The 20,013-nt window shown below is 37.7% G+C and overlaps 1 pseudogene; it reads left to right on the forward strand.

Annotated features, from left to right (window-relative positions):
* Window positions 1-1,710: 1,710 nt before the first annotated feature.
* The window catches only part of LOC114686605, a 290,182-nt pseudogene continuing 271,879 nt past the window's right edge, over window positions 1,711-20,013 (forward strand).

Consider the following 20,013-nt stretch of genomic DNA (forward strand, 5'->3'; position numbering starts at 1 on the left):
ATTCCACATAGAATTAAGGTTTGGATATCATATAAACATTGTTTTTGTACTGCAGCATTTTGGCCTCCTCCAAAAAGCTGATTCTGGAAGACCTTTATCCCTACATTGTTTTGGTATGTATTTAGATTCCTCTTTGAACCACATTTGCCACTGGAGCTGTTATCCGGTTTCCAGAACAGCATGTGCCAGCTCATGCCAGTCCTGTGGTATAATCCTATTATGAGTTAACCAGGAATTTTACATCTGCTTTACATATGGGGAATCCATGCCATAAGATACTATGAACATCTACTCCAATCACATCTGTCTATATCTGCATCACATAAAAATGCCACACTAAATCCCATTATGTTATGCACTAATTTAAAAACTAACAATAATTAGTAGAAAGAAAGAATTAATCGTGATTGCTGTGATCAATACAGATTCAGTTTTGAAATATGAAATTTCTCATTTTCATAAGAACATCTACTCCCATCACATCTGTCAATATTCCCATCTTAGACAGTCTTAGGCAGCTCATCACAGAACTTGGGGGCCATGCATGAGTTAAATGTTGATTTTTAAATATTGCACAAGATCCAGAGAACACCAGACCTGTGTACCTCATCTCCAGTACTAAATAACATCTAGCATCCTCCACACCAACTAATTGCCCCACATTTGTGGTCTTTGCTCTGTAGTCCACATCATCTAAAGGTGTTTCCTCAGCCCACACTCATCAATGAGCTCTCCCACTGGCAATACATATTCTAGAATGCAGCCAAAATATATGAGTATGACAATGGGATAAGAACAGCTTACACATTGAACACAGGCTTTATTCTCAGTTACTAATGGGTTCTAAGCTACTGGACACAGTGCTGCTTTGGAGTCACTGCTGGGTTCTAAGATAAGCAGAAATGAATAGATAATGAAGATTAAAGTTGAAGAAATAGGCCATAAGAAGGAACTGATGTCAGGGAAGCAGTTAATGTTTCATAACTCAAATACTCAGCTTAATTTCTCATGGATAATGATGTCCTGGGCATTTCTGAACACAGTATAAGACAAGAATTTCTAGATTTGACCTGATTGTTGTAGCTTCTTAAAATGGAGCGCAGGGATACTGGTTGGTTATTGGGTCTCTGTGAGGGATGTAGCATGGGCCATACTGCTCCTGCTCTATGAATGGTGGATGCCATACAGATGAGACTGAGGCTCTCTCATTTGCACTCGGGAATAGAACACACAGTGTGTCCACATGAACTTTGATTGTCATGGGTTGTTTCAATTCTTTACCTTTACATCTAACTCTCCATCTTCTGATACATTCTGCTGAGATCATTTCTAAAGGTGTTCAAACAAATAACGCATTGACTCTGTACTGGGACCAATATGCCCAAATTGTTTTCTCCCATGGGCCTCAATACCCAGGAATATGAGGTGATGTCATAGGACCTGAGGCAGAGATATTCTTGGATATATTTTCCAGCCCATGTTTATTACCTCTGCTGTGGACGTCAGCTGCAGAGCCCTAGGTGAGAAAGTGCTTGACATTTCTCCAGAGTAGTGGAGCCATCTGGAGAGCAAGGCATCTCATCCACATAAGTGATCTCTCCAGTAGGCAGCAGACATAAAAGCAGATGTGTACACATGGTTATCCATTTGATAAACTATTCTGCATCCACAGTCCTCAGAACTGGCTTAGAGATTTGGAGGCAGGACCTGATGCTCACTCTGCATTTCTTCTTCTGGCTCCTGAACATCCCTGTCCTCATGTCCCACCACACTCACCCCAAGTGCTTTTGGAGAATGAAGCAGAATGAAGACAAGCCTGGAGAGGTGGTGACAGGTTTTGTCTTTTACCTTCTTGCAGTGCCTATATTGGTGGACAAAGAGTATTCCAACTTTTTCCTGGATGTGCTGTAAGTGTGTTTGCATTTTTCATGTAAATGTCATGATATATAATGTGTGATATGAGTGTGAATGGGCATAGAAATGCTGGTAGCTTATGTCCTTTCTCCTAATCCTATCACTAAAACTGATGCAAAACATGTTTCAATATTTAATAATCACTTTTCCCCCCACTATCAAGCTGTGAGAATTTTAAAATTTTCTTCCAAGTAGCCTCCATTTACAAGGCTGACAGCAAAATTAAAAACAACATTCATTACTTTGATTGATCATAGGCAGCCTTCCTTTTCACAGGTGCCCTTGTGAGGTAGACAGTGGTGTTGTAAGACAAGAAGCTCCAGAGTACTACGTTGAGTTCAGTAGTCATGAGGTGCATTCCTGTCTCTTCCAGAGTCTGCTATTGTTACTTCTAAAAGTGTGAGACTCCTAGTGCAGAAGCAGGGTCTCCAATGTTTGTGCCATTCTTCACTAGAGAGAGTATTCATGTAGCCATTCAGTTATGCTTTCTGATACTCTGCATGTGATCACTCCACACCTCTGAAACTGCAAGAGGGGAGGATGTATGAGATCTGTCTACTATGAGGTACTTGGGTGTGTCCTTTGTCCTTTCTCACTTAAACACATGCACAGTTACAGACTTTTAAGGATTACAAAGGTCAGGTCTACCTCTATCTTCAAAGTCAAAGAGAAATGTCTGCATTTCAAATGGTATGTTTTCATTCTGAAAAAGCCAGGGCTGCTTACTCCCCTTCTCACTTGCTATAGTGGCAGGATCTGCCTGTGGTAGCTGTCAACATTTGAGAACTGGCATGGAGAAGCTACACACTGGGTCATCTCTGCTACTATAAAATATGTATGTATCTGATGTTTTTAAGTCTAAATGTGTTATTCTCTGATACTTGTCTTTACATCTATTCCTCTTTTTCTTGTGTTTTTTTTGGTTAAGGAATTTTTAAAATTATTTTACATACCAACCATGTATCTCCGTCTCTTCCATCCTCTCTCCCCTCCAGGTTTCTTCCTAAGAAAACCACTGTTCATTCCTTCCTCCAATAAGGTGTCCTGCATGGGGATTTAGCAGAGCCTGGTACATTCAGTAGAGGCAGTCCCAAGGCCCTCTCCCTGCATCAAGGCTGTGAAAAATGTCCCATCATAGATAGTGTGCTCCAAAAAGCCACCTCCTCTGACAGGATTGATCCTGATCCTAATGCCAGAGGGCCCATTAATCAGATCAAGTTACACAACTGTCTGCCTTATGCAGAGAGCCTACTCCAGTCTCATGTAGGCTCCACAGCTGTTGGGCAAAGTTCATGAGGTCCCACTGTTTTGGTTTGTTTTCTCTGTAGATTTCCCCATCATGATCTTGATGCCCCTTGCTCATAGATTCCCTCTTTCCTCTCTTCGACTAAACTTGTGGAGCTTGGACTGGTGCTTGGCTATGGATCTCTGCAAGTGCTTTTAATAGCTACTGGATGAATGCTCTATGATGACAGATAGGGTATTCACTGATGTGATCACTGGAGTAAGGCAGTTTGGGCACCCTCTCCACTATTGCTAGTAGTCTAAACTGGGGTATTCTTGTGGAATTTGAGAACTTCTCTAGTACTCAGTTTCTAGCTATCCCCATGATGTCTCCCTTTGTTATGGTATCTCTTTCATTGCTCCCCCACTCCTTCCCAATTCCAGCTCAACCATCCCGTTCCCGTATGTTCTCTTAATTAATTTTTTAAAGAAATTATTTTCACAATATTGAGTATTCATATATATATATATATATATATGTGTGTGTGTGTGTGTGTGTGTGTGTGTGTGTGTGTGTGTGTGTGTGTGTGGCTTTTTCTCAGCATCCCATTCTTCCCCACATCCCTCTATTAAATGCCAGTCTACTATTGAGAGGCGTGAGTTTAGTTACTCTTCAAGAATAACTGTTTCAGCTGCTCTTCCACTGCACATCAGAAGTCATCAGTCCACTGCCTGTTCACCTGCCTTAGAAGAAAAGGGCACTGCCTTTTCGGATTGCAAAGGCCACTTCAGGCATGTTTTGGCAAGAATGGGTAGTCCTCTATTTCATGTCCTGTCTGTCCTGTTTGTCAGCAGTTGATTCGAGGATACTTTGTTGTTCAGTGGCTAACTTTTGCCACATAGAAAGTTAACTCCATATGCAGTTTCTTCAATACCCATATTTTCTCTGAAGTAGGGTGGCACTGCCAGGAGCCAATATGTCTCATAGTCAATAACAAAATAAGAAAAATTTTCTAAGTTACTAAAACATTTTAAATGCCATAATTTGTAGATCACTGAAGGGTTTGAAGATGACCTTTCTGTCTAAAATATATCTGTTTGATCTTGAAAACACATCTAATGTGACTACAAGTCCGATCGTAATGTATAACTACTAACTTTCATTTCTTTATATCCTAATAGTTGGTAATAATTAATATTCAAGGACCAGCAAATTGCATTACATTGTTAAATGAATGATATAAGTACAATATCTTGAACAAGATTAGAAATATACATATAGCATTTTCTAACAATATCAATCTCAATATATATAATTTGTATTCAATATAAAAAACTCCAATCCAATGTAAAGTATTTAAAACTAGTAACTGTCTTGTTTTTTAAAACAAGAACCTTAAATCTAATCTCTTTTGCTTAGTCCTATTCCTAACCCTTAACAAGAACTTGTAATCAACCCTCCTAAAAAATGAAAATTATCCCAGACCCAAAACCCATATAAAGACCGAAAATCCACCCGCCCCATACCACCTCTTTGGGAATATGGGCATCATATTCTTAAAATTGCTTCTTGCTGGATATGGGCTATGGGCGAAGATATCTTTATTCTGAAAAGAAAAAATTTTGATTAATTGTCAAATTCTAGGAAAGGTAGCTATATCCTTTTGTTGTCCAGTTTGAGCATAATGCCAAAGTTCAAGGCTTAACTCAAGTCCTTATTCAAGTAGTCATTGAAACTGGATCATCTCAGCTAGCCATCTCAAAATTGCTCTGAGAAGTTTGTTGTCCAACTTTGATCTGTAGATGATGTTTGTCAGCTTAGTGGTATTATTATTGTTCATGTGGAATTATTGTTGCTGTGGGGTCCCATCTTCTTCCTGGAGACTTCAGTTGATGTTAGGCCTGGACATGATTTCCTGCAGAAAACTGATAAGAGACTTGAACCCATGTATAGGTAGCTTGCTGAAGCCCTTTTTTTAGAATTAGTTAGTACTCTATATAACCATTCATATCTTAACAAAGTTTAATATATACATATATTAATCTTATAAATTTTGATATAAAATTCGTTCTTTAAAATAAGTTTATAGAATCAGAATAGAATCAAAGAATTGAGATTAGTAGTAATAGAATAGTCCCTTAATTAATTTGGTTTTTCTCCTGTCCCCTATCAGAAGATGGGCCTTCTTCTGGCATGATACACATAGTTTGCATTTTGCTTTTAACAACATGTTTGAGTTTAAAGAGGAGAGAGCCGGGCTGGAGAGATGGCTCAGAGGTTAAGAGCACCGACTGTTCTTTGAGAGGTCCTGAGTTCAATTCCCAGCACCCACATGGTGGCTCACAACCATCTGCAATGAGATCTGGCACCCTCTTCTGTATACATAATAAATAAATAAACCTTTAAAAAAAAAAAAGAAGGAGAGAGCCATTCTCCAACTTCAGAACCAGCATTAAATTTTAATTGAACTGGGAGTGCAAGATCAATAGTGTTAAATATCTTTAGAGAAGAGCAGAAACAAACATTTAGGAAGAATTATGAAATTTTATACATGATAGAACAATAGATCATTTTGCTCTTTTTCTTGGGACAGATGATTTGTCTTTTTTCTTCAGTTGTCTCATTTGTCCAGTGTTCTTCAGATTCCTTAGCCTTCATTATCCTATAAGACAAAAACAAAACCCTTTTCCAAGACTAATTTTGGGGAGGTTTCCCTTTGGAAAGTTATTATTTGATTAAATATAAAAGCATGTATTAATGGTATAAGTTAGTTTAATTTAAATTGGATGGTTATGCTGGTTGATGAACTATCACCTCCTCTAATTAAGATGTCTCTCTTGTACAAATCGGATCTTTATCAACTTTGATGTTATCCACAGCTTATATTCTCCTGTAGAAACAAAAGCAAAACCTCGTCACAATGTAACACATATCCTGGTTTCCATTCTGAGGTCAGCACATCCTTAAAATATATGGGCTGATTTAATTCTGTAGTTTTTTTCTATTATCCAATGTCTCTCTGCAGCTGTTGTTCCTTTCTCATTAGCACTGAGAAAATTCAAAGTTAATAAGCATATACAGTCTATTTCTGGGCTTTTTTGTACCCCTTTCTGTTTATTTAGCATATCCTTTAGAGTTCTGTCTGAACTTTCTATTACTGCTTGGACTGTAGGATTATGTGGTATTCCTGTAATATGCTTTATATTGTAATAAGCAAAAAACTGTTTCCTTTTAACAGAGACATATGCTGGAACATTGTCAGTTTTAATTTGACAGATATACCCATGATGGCCATAACTTCTAGCAAATGAGTGATTACAGAATCAGCTTTTTCAGAACTCAAAGCAGTTGCCCATTGAAATCCTGAATAAATATTAATGGTATGGTGTACATATTTCAATTTTCCAAATTCTGCAAAGTGAAACACATCCATCTGACAGGTTTCATTCCTCTGAGTACCCTTTGGGTTACATCCTCCTGGTAATGGTGTTTGATTGTAGAAGGAACAAGTAGGACATTTCCGTAAAGTTTCCTTGGCTTGTTGCCAGGTTATGGAAAAATCTTTTTTTAAACCTTTACTATTGACATGATGGGTTTTTTATGAAATTCTGAGGCCTCCAGCACATTTCCTATCAATAATTTATCAATCTCATCACTGCCTTGTGCTAGAGGGCCTGGCAGACTAGTATGGGATAGGACGTGAGTTACATATAAAGGATGACTCCTTTTCCTGCTTGTATCTTGTAACTGAATAAATAGTGAAGTTAATTCTGACTCATCAGGGATAAATTCTGTAGTTTCAATATGGAATACCACTCTTTCCGCATACTGAGAGTCAGTAACTATGTTGAGAAGTTCTGAAAAATCCATTAATACCAATACAATAGCATACAATTCTGATTTTTTAAATGAATTATAAGGACTTTGAACCACTTTATTTAAATTTTCTGATTTGTAACCTGCCTTTCCTTATTTGTTGGCATCTGTATAAATTATATGAACTCCGGATATGGGTTTTTCCCATACAATTCAAGGAAAAATCCAATCAGCTCTCTTTATAAGACCAATTCTATCATTTTGGGATATTTGCAGTTAAGTTTCTCAAAAAAAAAATACTGCAATCTCTTTGCCAACGTTCAATTTCTGTCCATAACTTTTCAATATTCCCCTTAGTTAAAGGAACAACAATTTCTGCTGGGTCTATTCCTGCTAATAAACAAAGTCTTAATTTTCCTTTCAAAATTAATTCAGAGATTTTTTCCACATACATTTTTAATATTTTATTTGGTTTCTTTGGTAAAAATATCCATTCCAATATAATATCTTCCCTCTGCATTAATATTCCTGTAGGAGAATTCCTAGAAGGTAAAATAACCAAAATGCAATCCAGCTTTGAATAGATACAATCCACACATCCTTCATGTACTTTCTATTCTGCCAAGTCCAATTCTACTCAGCTTCAGGTGATAATTCTCTTGGACTATTTAAGTCCTTGTCACCTTCTAAGGTTTTGAACAAATTAGTCAGTTCATCATTTCTTACCACAACAATAGTTCGTAGATGAGAAATGTCTCCAAATAATCTTTGAGAGTCATTAAGATTCTGTAATCAATCTTTCATAATTTGCACTTTTTGGGGGGTCTAATTTTTTGTAGACCTATTTTATATCCTAAATAATTAATAGAATCTCCTCTTTGTATCTTTACAGAAGCAATATGTAATCCCCAGCAAGGCAAAATTTTCTTTACTCCTTCAAACATTGTTTCTAAAGTATCTGCATTTGAGTCTGCTAGTAAAATATCACCCATATAATGATAAATTATAGATTTAGGAAATTTTTTACGTACCACTTCCAATGGCTGTTGTACAAAATATTGACACAGAGTTGGGCTATTGAACATTCCCTGTGGGAGACTCCTCCATTGAAATCTTTTAAACGGTTGAGAATTACTATAAATAGGCATTGTGAAAGCAAATATTTCTCTGTCTTTTTCTTGTAAGGGTATTGAAAAGAAACAGTCTTTTAAAACAATCACTATGAGAGGCCATCCTTTTGGTAACAGAGTAGGCATAGGAATTCCAGATTGTAGAGAGACCATTGGCTGAATTGATTTGTTAATTGCTCTAAGGTCTGTTACTATTCCCCACTTACCAGATTTCTTTTTAATAACAAATACAGGAGAATTACAAAGGCTGTTTGATTCTTCAATATGCAGTGCATTTAACTGTTCTTCTACCAGCTCTTCTAAAGCCTCTAGTTTCTGTGTTGTTAAAGGCCATTGCTGAACCCATACAGGCTTGTCTGTTAACCATTTTAAAGGGAGAGCTGTTGGTGTGTCTGAAAGATCATCAGTTGTTGTGCTCTGTTCTTGTATAATATGGATGGCGGGTGACCACCCATTAGAACAATATCTTCTAATATTTCTCTCAAAAACTTGTGCTAGTTTATGATTTGTTTCTGAGATTGAAGGGATGTTAATCTGAGTATTCCATTGTTGCAACAGATCTCGACCCCACCGATTCATAGCTATGGTAGCCACATATGGTTTTTATTTTCCTCTCTGTCTTTCTGGACCTATACATTTGAGCCATCTTGCACTTTGTTTCACCTGTGATAATGTTCCAATCCCTAACAGCTGAACATTTACCTCCTGAAGAGGCCAAGTTGAACGCCAAAATTTTGGTGCACTTTTGATCACATCAGCACCTGTGTGTACCAGACCAGACAACAAAACACCATTTATTTTTTATTGTTAATTTTGGTCTTTGTTCATTTATAGAAGTTTGCCAAAAATTTTTCTTCATGTTTTCTCCAGAACTTTCTGTTCTCTCTGTCTCAGTTGTTCCATTACCCCGAGCAGGCTAGTTTATTCCAATAGGCATTGGGTTATTTAATTGCTCTGAGTAGGAGATTCCTCTATGACTGCAGGAAAGGTCTGAGCTGAATTTGCTGCCTGAGTCCCCTCTGGGAGTTACCTGAAGCCTGAGGCAAAGTATTATCTTCCCTGTTCCTTGTTGATCTACATTCCTTGGTCCAGCGTTTTTCCTTATCACACCTTCTGCATACTCCAGAAGGAAGGGGAATTCTGTTGCTATTGTTCCTTGAAGAAACATTGTTTCTAGGAATGCCTTGTTTACAGTCCCTTTTCAAATGTCCTTGCTTTCCAAATACAAAAGATCTGACATTCCTCAGACCTCTTGAAATTGCTTCTTCTATCCACATATCATCATTTTCATGAGCCTCAACATTAAACATGTCCCTAATCCAATCATCCAGGGGTGCAGATCTTGCCTTTAACAGCCTGATTATTCTCTTGCATGCTGCATTCGAGTTCTCAAAAGCCAAAAATTTGATTATTATCTAGCTAGCTTCTGAATTCGAGACCATTCTCTTTACTGCTAAAATTGGTCTTTGTAAGAAATCCATGAAGGATTCTTTTGGGCCTTGTATAGCCATTTTAAATGACTCAGTTTTCTTTCTTGGTTCCTCAATTCTGTTCCATGCATTCAAGGCTGCCATTCAAAATAGAATTAGGGTTTGGATATCATATAAACATTTTGTTTGTATTGCGTCATTTTGGCTTTTTTCAACAAGCTGATCCTGAGAGATTTGATTACCTTTAGCCCTCCATTGATTTTCTATGTTTTTATCTACCTCTTTGAAACACATTTGCCACTGTAGCTGTGCCCTGGGTTCCAGAACAGCATTTACCAACTCTCTCCAGTCCTGTGGTATAATCTTATTTTAAGTTGACTGGGAGTTTAACATTTGCTTTACAAATGGGGAATGCATGCCATAAGATACTATTGCCTCCTTAATCCTTCATAAGTCTAACATTTCAATTGGAGACCAAATATTTTGTGTATTCACTTGACCAGGTAGCTGCTGTATGATTACCAGATAAATTAAGGGTGATTGTGTGAAAACAGGCTTTCTTACTGTAACCATATAATCCAATCTAGAAACAATTTCACTGTTAATTTCTTCTGTCTGAATCTGAATTTCTGTATAATTCATTTTAACAGGTTTAACAGGATTTTCTAAAGCTTTTATCCTGGCACTTAAGTTGACTATTTTTTTATACTAAAATAAGGATAAGTAAAGTATTAATATGCATAATCCCATCAGCATTAATCTTCTCATATAGTTGTTCTATTTTCAGACCGTCTAAAATGTTTTCAAATAAAGCCCAGTTTTTTTCCAATATACATATAAAAGCCATATTTTTTAAAGTGGAAAAAAATTTCACTTTTAAATAGTTTTTCCCTAAAACTATCTGATATCTTAATTGAACTATCAAGTCTGCATAGAACAGTACAAATCTGAGGGAATTTCAGACTAGCTACCTTGCATCTGAGGTGTGAATCCAGAGAGAGAGAGAGAGAGAGAGAGAGAGAGAGAGAGAGAGAGAGAGAGAGAGAGAGAGAGAGAGAGAGAGAGAGAGAGAGAGAGAAATGAATCAAGCAAAAAAGTATAGCCACGAGTTCTGGTAAAAGGTTAAATCCAACAACGTGTTCCCGCTTGAGCTGAGTTGAGCCTGGGCTCTGGCTTCCTTAAGCTCTGACCACATACTTTGCAATTCAGCCAAAACCAACACTGTTTGCAGTTGCATTCGAGTGCAGCTGTCTGGTAGCTCCAGCAGGCCTGACTAGTTTGTAGCACCAGGTGCTGGTAACTGCTTGTAGCTATGGTTGGTCTACTAGGCCGAGGTAGGCCCAGACAGGGAGCTGGGCCCGCTGAGGTGGGAAACCAGGCGGCCAAGTCAAGCCAACCAAGTAGTTTTTAATAAATTCTTACCACGTGGGTGCCAAATGTAGATGTAACAGTCTTAGTAAATAAGAAACACAGAGCCAAATGCAGAGTTAAAAGCCCAAGAAGTCAGAGCAGTAGCTAAGAGCTGATACTAAAATCCCTTTCTTACCCTTCACTGTTGCTGCTGTCCTTCCCCTCAGCAAGAGACCTACTTCCTGTGTATCTGTCTTTTTATTGACTTTCTGTTGTGCTTCTCATTGGTTGTAAACCCAACCACATGACCTCCACATCATTGCCTGTCTATACAGATCTCCAGGTCTTCTATGGTGGGTATGGAGATTAAAGGTGTGTGTCTCCATGATGGCTGTATCCTTGAACATACAGAGATCTGTCTGTATTGTGATCGGGATTAAAGGTGTGTGCTACCAATGCCTGGCTCTTGCTATGGCTTTCTCTTAGCTCTGACTCTGAGGCAACTTTATTTATTAACATACAAATAAAATCACATTATAATGTAGCTTGAGAATTTCTCTCAAGCTCTCACCAAGTCCCCGCAGTCCAACAGCCCACTTATAAAATAAACACACAGACGCTTATATTATTTAAACTGTTTTCCATAATGTTCAGGCTTCTAGCTCTCCAGTTCTTACATCTTAAATTAATCCATTTTTATACATCTATACCTTGTCACGTGGCTTGTGGCTTACCAGCATCTTCACATGCAGCTTGTCCTGGCAGCATCTGGCAGTGTCTCTTCCCACCTTCCCGTTCTCTCAATTCTCCTCTCTGTTAGTCCTGCCTATACTTCCTTCCTGGCCAATGGCCAACCAGTGTTTTATTTATTGACCAATCAGGGCATTTGACATACAGACTATCCCATGGCATTATAGGACAAATAAAATATCACCATGGTTGGATCAGGAAGTCCAACAGGAGAAAGGGGTCCCAAAAGCAGGCATCAGAGTCAGAGACATCATCCTGCTGTGTAATGAAGACCAATTTACACAACTGAGTCTAGGTCAATCATATGTAGGCTCCCTGGTTGTCCTTTCAGTCTCTGTGAACCCTTCTGAGCCCAGGTTAGTTGATTCTGTGGGTTTTCTTGTGGTGCTCTTGATATCACTGGGTCTTACAATCCTTCCTCTTCCTCTTCTGCAGTATTCCCCACGCTCTGCTCAATGTTTGGTTGTTACAGTTTGTCCCACCTACAAGGTATGTTGGGGTAAATGTGGTGCACATTTAAACCACAGCTGGAGACTGTGGAGACCCATTCCATGAGAGGAAATCCCCCATGAGGACCAGGACTAAGAATCAGGATATCCCAGAGACCTTGGATAGAACCAAACATGAATGGGAAAAAAGCCAATGAAGTGATTTCTAATGATATTCCTCTATACTCATAAACTGATAACTAAACCTATTGTTATAAGACACACTTCACATAGCAACTTATGGAAAGTGGTGTCTATTTGGTTTTAGATGTTTATTTTAATTTTTATTTTTATGATTTTTCTTTACAGAGCCAAGAACCAAATCCAAGGCCTTGCACTTTGCTAGGCAAGTGCTCTACCACTAAGCTAAATCCCTAAACCCCCTTGCAATGTTCTCTGCATTTTTCTACTCTTTTGGGTATTGTTTTTAAAGAAAAATAGAGGAAAAAAACAATATAATGTAGGTAGGTAGGTAGTTGAGGAGGACCCAGGAGAAACTGTGAGAAGAGAAAAACATTATCAAAATACCCTCTGGGAAAAAATTCAATTAAAGAGTAGGCTATACCCCCATATATAAAATGGAGAAGACATAGCCTACTCAAGAAATGCTAGTGGAAAATTTGCCAACCAGAGTTTGAAAAGAAGTATTATCCAACCATTGTCTTGTTCCAAAATCAAGTCCAAATGGACCAAAAATTTTGGTGTAAGTCCAGAAAGCATGAATCTGATAAAGAAAACATATAAATATATAGAATAACTCAGGAAATAAGACCATATTTTAACAAGTGTGATTGCATAAAACTATTTTTTTGCATTAAACATGTTATTAGCATGTTAAGAGGGAGCTCACACAGATGGAAAAATATCTACTGGCTATACTAGACTGAAGAATATCTAGAATATAGAAAGTAGTAATAAAATGGGGCTGTAGACACAAGTCAGCAGTTAAGAGCACTTGCTGATCTTTCAAAGGATCTGAGTTCAGTTTCAATCACCCATGTTGGCAGGCACCTCAAAACCACTTAAAATTCCAGCTCTGCAGGATCCAGCTTCCTCTTCTGGCCCCCATGAGAACTGCATTCTCAAGCTTCCTACAGATACACACACACACACACACACACACACACACACACACACACACACACATATCATTTATCAAATGTGCATCCAGTACTCAAATTGCCAAGATGAAATTCTCTGTCAAAGTGGACAAGAACACATTTCTCATTTTTGTGACATCCACTCTCATCAACTTTTTGGGTTTTTTCAAGCTCTCAAGCATCTCCTGTTTTTCCAACCTTACAACACAGGGGAATTTGTTAAGTTATATCTGAAAATGCCATCAAATGCATGATAATCCTTGTATTAACTACAAAGCTTTCATCTATACAGCCTTATCCGTACTAAATCCTGTGCCCTTATTTTCAGACTAGCACCTGAAAACTACCAGTTTGCTCTGCCTTTGGCTTTTGCAGTGGAAGAAATCAACAGGAATCTATATCTTCTACCAAATATGTCTCTCACATTTTACATCGTCACTGACACAGATCATGATAAACAAGCATTTCAAAATATTGTAGAATGGCTTAGACTTCCCCCTAACTACATCTGTAAAGAAAAGAGGCCATGCTGTGTAGTGATTACTGGACCAATGTTAGCACCATCCTTGAGCCTGGCACATTTTTCTCAGTTCTGCAAATATCCACAGGTGAGGTTGTTTGGGTGGTAAATTATGGAATCTTTCTCATTGTTTGGCTAAGCCTGATGCTGAGAAGAGTATAAGGTGGGGACTGGCTTCAGATTTATGTAAATCAAGTTCAAGTGTAATTAATCAACCACTCAATGGGACATTCCCAATTCATTGTTTGAGATATGGATGAGAAGAAGAATTAGCAGTCAAGGGGATATTCCTTGAACAAACTGTAGAAAGTGATTTTTTTCATGTTTCTAACAGTGTAGTATAACTAGTAATAGGGAAAAATTGCCCTTCCTGTCATTTAAACTGGTACTTCACACACCTCAGGGCTCTCATTGAGATTTCTGACATTCTTCTTCCTCATGTTGCTCCCTGTGTTTTATGTCCTTCAGCTCACCTATGGACCTTTCCATCCTATCCTGAGTGATCGTGAACAGTTTCTCAATCTGTATCAGATGGCCCCCAAGGACACAGCTCTGGCCCTGGCCATGGTCTCTTTGGTGCTTCACTTCAACTGGAACTGGGTTGGGCTGACCATCTCAGATGATGACCAGGGTCTCCAATTTCTCTCAGATCTGAGAGGAGAAAGTGAAGTCCAAAGAGTCTGCTTAGCCTTTGTGATCGTGATCCCAGTCAACATGGAATTATACATGTCCAGACCTGAAGTGTATAACAACCAAATTGAGACATCATCTACAAATGTTGTTATCATTTATGGTGACACAGGCAGTACTCTAGCTCTGTGCTTTAGAATGTGGGTATCACAGGGTATACAGAGAATATGGGTCACCACCTCACAGTGGGATGTCACTACAAGTAAGAGAGACTTCACCCTTGACTCATTCCATGGGACTCTTGCTTTTCAACACCACCATGCTGAGATTTCTGGTTTCAAAAATTTTGTTCAGACACTGAACCCTTCCAAATACACAGACATGTTCCTGGCAGGACTGGGGTGGATGTACTTTAGCTGTGAAGCCTCAACTTCTAACTGTAAGACACTGGAGAACTGCTTATTGAACGTCTCACATGAACGGTTAATGCTACAGAGTTTTGATATGGCCTTTAGTGATGATGCTTATAATATATACAATGGTGCGTATGCTATGGCCCATGCACTCCATGAAATGGTTCTTCAACAAGTAGAAAAACAGCAAATCAACACTCTAAGAGAACTGGATTCTGACTGCTCACAGGTACTGTATCTCCCAATGGATGGTACTTGGTGTCATCAATGTTATAATCCTTAAAGAGTCTCTCACATGCTGAAACCAATATTTGTCATGTATGTGGTGTTTGCCATAAGGAATGGTGTGTATAAGTGTACTCACCTGATTCTGACACCACTGTAGGCTCTGGGGACCTTATCCCTCATGATTCTCTGAGAGCTATATTACAGGAAATAGTGCTGATTCAGTTCAATACCTACTTGTGTACCTGTGTGTGTGAGTATACTTGCGTCTGATTTCTGTATGTCTTTGTGTTTGTGTCTTTGTGAGTGTCTCAGTGCATTTCTGTGACTTTGTATGCATGTGTATAGATGTGCTGCTTTGCATGTATGAATATTTCTCTCCTGTGTTTCTTTGTGACTGTGTATATGAGCATATATTTGTTGTGTGTGTCTCTTTGTGAATGTTTTTTTTTTATCAATGTGTCTCTCTGTGTGTGTTTTTTATCTTTATGTGCGTATTTGTTTCTGTGTCTGTGTCAGTACTTGATTGCTTAGGTCTGTCTGTATGTGTGTGTTAGTGTATATGTGTGTGAATGAGTGTGGCTCTATTATGTGTGTGCCTCTGCATGGGTGTATGTGTGGAAGTGTGTGTGTGTATGGTGCATATTTATATTTGGTATTTGTGTGTATTTCTTTGTCTGTATTTGAGGGTTTCCTCTGAGACAACTAAAATTCTAGGAACACAATGACTTTATTTATTCACATGCTTTCATTGAGTTTCTCCCTTGGGCACCTTTAATAAATTTGCCTTAGGATGAAATAAGAACATATTTTCAGACCTAAAATAAGGTAATATAGACTGAAGAGTGTTGTCTATCTTTCAGCTTCACCAATTTCTGAAGAATATGCACTTTGTTAATCCTGCTGGAGATGTAATAAATATGAATCAGAAAGAAAAACTGCAAGCCGAGTATGGCATTTATCACATTTCTAATTTCCCCCATGGTGTTGGATTTAAGGTGAAAATAGGAGAGTTTAAGCGATATTTTCCACATGGTCCACAGCTCCATTTATATGAAGATATGATAGAGTGGGCCACAGGAACTAGACAGGTGGGTCTGACCAAAATGTACTGTTGCACACCTCACAGTTTTCACCAGTGTCAAGAGGGCCATTTGGGTTTCCATGTGACTTAGTGAAATTAGATGGATGGTCATGTAAAGACTCAATTTTAAACTTCTAGTTGGTGTTTCTAGTTTTTTAAAATATGATTTTTTAAATAATTTTTTTAAAATATAAGACACACATATTATATATTTTATCATATCAGAAACTCTCTGATTTATAAACAAATATAAAACTATATGACCAATGTTTGATATTATTCCCAGTAAAGTTATCAATATTCTCTCGGTACTATTCTGATTGCTGCCCATTGATTTCTTCTCTTCTGCTGAATCTCTAATCTGCATGCTGAAAATACTGAAGCTAATTGTAAGAAAAGATTTGGAACTAGGAACAGTTATGCAAATCATTAATTTATATTCTATAATTTTATTCAAGCACTTTGACCAGGATGTCCTAATTTCCCCACTTCTCTAACAATATATCACATTTTCATGGTCCACCTTAGATCTTTTACTAATTATAACTTTTTTTAGACTATTTTTTTGTATGTAGATGTTTTGCCTGTATATATCTGTGTTCCATTTGAGTATGAGGTATCTAAATATGCCCAGAGAGGAATTAAGATAACGAGGAACTGAATACAATTTGACCCTAAGTGTAGGAGTGGAGGATTGAACAGCAAGTGTGATAGATTGCTGAGCCACCTCCACTATCCTGTATCATAAATTCTAAAGGAACCCCTCAAAAGAAGATAATTTATTTGCACCTTAATTCTTGCACAACTCATTCAAACAAACAAACAAACAAAAAAGATTTGTATTGTTTCCTTATCAGTTTGGACAGGCGCTCATAGTCATAATAATTTGGCTTTGAGAAAATTTGTAAATAAAATATCCCATTATATGTCCCCAGATATATATAGGTATTGATTTTGATGTGTCTGGTTTTATATTATCTGAACTACATCACCTAATAGAATGTTGTTTGTTGAGTTTGAAAGGGGTTTACGTCCAGAAAGTGTGCAAAGTTAATCTGAAATGATATCTCAAGTTGCTCAGATAGAGTTAAATCAAGAGTTAATTTTCTATTTTCACAGTGATGAGAAACTTATGCTCAAAGAAGAGAGCAAATGGGTTGAAGTTTTAGCTACTGGCCTGTTCCCCTAGATCAGAGGACAGCAATGAAATCACAAGTCTGCTTCTATCAGGCCTAACTTGAACATTATAAAAACATCAACCAAAAGGATAGGGAGGACTAAAAACAATTCAATATATACCGTATTCTAGATATGCAAATCTTAAGCAGAAATGGCACTTGCAAACAGTGAGGCAGCAGGACAATCATAGGCTCACATGACAGTGAACTCAGTGACATACTAAACGAAGATTTCAAATAATTGTAAGAATGTTGCAGAAATCAAAGAGCATACAAATAACCTCTAAGGACAAACCAATTAGACCACGAACACTTGCAAATATTAAGAAACTGAGTGAAGATGTGACAAAATTTCAATAAAGGTACAATAAAATGAAGAATTCATAATAACTTTCTGAAAATGAAAGACACAACAATTCAAATAAAAGACTGTCTAAAACTTCTTACTAAGAGAATGTCTCAAGTAGAAGACAGACTATTGGGACTTGAAACAAGACAGGTGAATTATAATTCAACTATGACAAATATAAAACAATAAGGAAGGATGAAGAAAACGCAAGAGACTTAGGGGACATCAACAAAAGACCAAATTAAGAAAGCACAGGCACAAGAGGAGGACAACATGTGAAAGGACCAATGGTATTTCTAACAGAATGACAGCCAAATTTTTACCAAATGCTGGGGAAATATGGCCATCCAGATAGAGGAGGCAGTCAGAAGGCCTAACAGACAGGTTCAGAAAAGGATAGTTTGAATTTTTTATATTACTTAAAATCTCAATTATGCAAAATGAAGAGGAATTTTACGTTACAAGAGAAAAGGTCAATTTCATTGAAAGTCCCCATCATAACCACAGTAGCTTTACTCATAGACATTTTAAAAGGAGAGAGTATCAATTATGTTTTTAAAACAGAGACAAAATTTCCAAGTTCAACTACTATACACAGCAAAGCTATCCTTCATAATTTTAGGAAGATAGAAAAACTTGTAATGGTGACTACAAATTGCAGGAATATATAGCTACTGGAACATCACTAAGGAAGACAATTCCACAGTGTCTTTACACTTCACACTCCTTCACACTGAATATTAAAATAAACAGTAGATGTCACAGGAATGTGTAGACTACACTAGATCACTAGACAGAAAAGCAAAGGTTTGAAATACATCAAAACTTACAAAAACACAAATTGACAATAATCACCAAATAGTTTTCATTAATAACTGAATTTGAAGAATCCCACTCTCTAATCAAAGGACACAGACAAGGAATTTTTTTAAAAAACAAACAAACAAACAATACTGTCTTGCTACTGCACTCATAAAAAAGAATAGAGTCTCTACAGTACAGGAAAAAGACCATTCCAGGTAAAGTGAATCAGAAAGAAGAAAATTGCACTCTAATCAATGAACATGGATAAAGAAATTCTCAAGTAAATAGTGGCAAACAGGTCTCAACAGCACATCAAAAAGATCAGTCCCTATAAACAAGATCACTTTATTACAGGGATGTAAGGCTGGTTCAACATATGCAAATCAATCAAGTGTAATATGTCACATAAATATATGCTAGGATAAAAAATGTAGGCTCATTGAAAAAGATGGAGAAAAGGTCTTGAACAATGTCCAGCATCCCTTCAGAGAAAGCAAACAAAGAAGCATTAAAAAAATCCCTTGAAAAATTAAAAGGACATTTCTTGACAAAATAACTTTGTATAAGACAAAACATGGACAACATTGTACTGTATGGAAAGAAACTCAAAGCATTCCCACTAAATTCAGAAAATGAACCAAGTATGGTGGTGCTTTCCAGAATTAATGAGCAAATAAAAAAATAGATCAATAATATGACCAGAGGCCAATTAGACAGAGACAACTTCTCAATTTAGTTTCTCTTTTTTTCTTGTATCTCTGCTTTGTGTCAAGTTGACAAATCTAAGCTACACAATGGATGGGTAGGGTGTTCAGTTCAGGCATTCCAGTGTTGACACAACATATACTCCTAGGTCTTCCTGAACTTTTAGTAGTTCAGAAGCACCTCAATATTTCATCAATTTGTTCTCACATATTCATGTGTGGCCTTGTACAAAGTACTGAAAGAAATGTGTTCACTCAGGTCATGTATAGAAAGAAATCTTGTTAACTTCTCAACATGATGAGATGCCATAACTATTGAAGGAGTAGTCAAACTCCTGGCCCAGCATCTATCTGCTTTTCCTCAGATGCCCTCTGCTGTGTGCAGTGTTGATTGTCACCCTGGATTCAGAAAAATCCATCAAGAAGGAATGGCAGCCTGCTGTTTTGATTGCACCCCCTGCCCAGCAAATGAGATTTCCAATGAGACAGGTAAGTGTTGACTGCAGGGAGAAATCCTTCAGAATGACTGACTTCTGCTATCCACACTGCACTTTCGAAGGGGCCTGGAAGGGGGCTGCACTGCTCTGTGTTATTCACCAGAGAAGACTGCTGGGACATAGGTTCAAGCCAAATGAAGTCATTATTAGCTGGATGTCAACTACAGTTGATGTTCAGAAACCCAGTGGAGCACTGAGCCTTTCTCAGGGTGAGATTTGAAGCAAAAGAACCATGTTCTGGGTTGACATACTTCAGTTACCAAGAACAGTGAGCCAAAAGTAGATCCATAGACGCTAAATAGCAAAGTTAGTACATTTTGAGACTTTCCCAGAGCTATAAGGGCTATGATGGATTAGGCCTTTGCTTCAGTTTGGCAGGTGGTGCTGCTAGGTGGTGAGTTTTATA

This window comes from Peromyscus leucopus, chromosome 1, assembly GCF_004664715.2.
Source record: "Peromyscus leucopus breed LL Stock chromosome 1, UCI_PerLeu_2.1, whole genome shotgun sequence".
NCBI lineage: Eukaryota > Metazoa > Chordata > Mammalia > Rodentia > Cricetidae > Peromyscus > Peromyscus leucopus.